The sequence below is a fragment of the Parasteatoda tepidariorum genome, chromosome 1 (genome assembly GCF_043381705.1).
Source record: "Parasteatoda tepidariorum isolate YZ-2023 chromosome 1, CAS_Ptep_4.0, whole genome shotgun sequence".
Lineage (NCBI taxonomy): Eukaryota > Metazoa > Arthropoda > Arachnida > Araneae > Theridiidae > Parasteatoda > Parasteatoda tepidariorum.
The window spans coordinates 85664618-85666328 of record NC_092204.1 but is presented as its reverse complement, the minus strand read 5'-3'; the positions used below and the strand labels follow the sequence as shown (position 1 = coordinate 85666328).

General features: G+C 20.8%; 1 non-coding gene across 1 annotated transcript; it reads left to right on the top strand.

Annotated features, from left to right (window-relative positions):
- Window positions 1–1454: 1454 nt before the first annotated feature.
- Window positions 1455–1536, top strand: TRNAS-AGA (transfer RNA serine (anticodon AGA)). Its single transcript has one exon. It is a non-coding gene; the product is annotated as a tRNA-Ser (tRNA).
- The last annotated feature ends 175 nt before the right edge of the window (window positions 1537–1711 follow it).

Here is a 1711-nt window from a genome sequence, read left to right as displayed (position 1 = left end):
ATTTCAAATTATATATGTATCTTTATTTACTAAACAATATTCGTCCTTTTTACGTAAAATTCTGTTTAGCATTGAAGTTTTGAAATAATAATCTAACATTTATGCCTGAAATCGTTTGCAGGAAGAGATTTTTTTTCTTATTTTTGACATAAGATTAGATATTGACACAAACAGGAAGTTAAATAGGAAAATTAAAATTGATATTAGGTTTGAAGAAAAGACTTATCATTTCAGACGAGTTAGAAATTTTAATATGCATGGATAAGTTTTTCTCTAGAATATTTTTTAGTTTAAAATATGTTATTTATATTTATGTCGTTGATAATTCATGCCTCTAATTACCATTAAATAGTTTTATTAAAAATCAAACTATTTATTATTATTATTATTTTTTTTTTTTTTTGAAATTGCTAATTATTTTACAACGCTTAATAGCTTGAAAATTCATACAAATGTCAAGTTAATTCGCTAAATGATTGTATTTAATAGAAATTATATTCTGTTTTAAAATATATTTTAAAAAAATATGTATATAAAAATACAAATTTAAGCAACACTTTTATACAAAAAAATATACATTTTTTATTTATATTTATATTTTTAATTTTATATTTATATTTATATTTTTAATTTTATATTTATATTTATATTTATATTTTTAATTTTATACTTATATTTAAATTTTTAAATTTATATTTATATTTTTTATTTTATATTTATATTTAAAATTTTCACAATTAATATTTTTTTTGAGGAAGAAAATTTATTAGTAATTCAAGTATTTGAAATTTGTAAAAAGTCTAATCAATAAAAGTTTAGATCCGTAGAAAGAAACAAAATGAATAAAAAACTGAAAAAAAATTATATTAAAATTGTAACTAATATGAAATCTATAATAAAAAAGAAAAATACAAAAATTGTCGATTAAATATAACTTCAAAAAAATGACTTGTATGATGTAAAATTCGATGATGTATATGATGCTGATATACAATATGATGTTAAATTACGTAAAATTCTGATTAAAGCAATATTTTTTTCCTAAACAAAACTTATTTAAAAAAATATTAAAATCAATTTCGTGTTAGAGAAAATTTTAAATTTATTTTTATATTCAAATTTTTATTTAATTCATCATATCTAAAAACAACCATATAACCGTACCGATTTTACGAACTTAGTTCTTTTGAAGACTCTCATATTTAGGATAAAAAGTGCCCGTGTCTTATAAATTTATCTTTTCGACATTTGGCTTAATAATACTTTTTTAATAAAAAGTTGAAACGCTTTAAGTTTCAAACATTAATTAAATTTTTGCATTTACATGAAATAGTAATTTGAATTTTAAAATTCAGTTATTTGATTTATAAATCATATCATGCAGGTAGTCATTGTAAATCATATCAATGCTGCGTATCTAAACTTGCTTATCAAAAATTTCACAAAACGCACGTGAAGTCGTGGCCGAGTGGTTAAGGCGATGGACTAGAAATCCATTGGGATCTTCCCGCGCAGGTTCGAATCCTGCCGACTACGAATTCATTTTTCTGTTGCTTGAATCAGCTCGCAAAATCCAATTATAAAAATCTGTTTTATACGGTTTAGAGCAAAACATTTTTTTATTTGTTTAAAATTTTAACCAATTTTAATATATGTATTCCATAACAAAATTTTTGTATATGTAGTTGAATACTGGAGAATAAAAATTTGG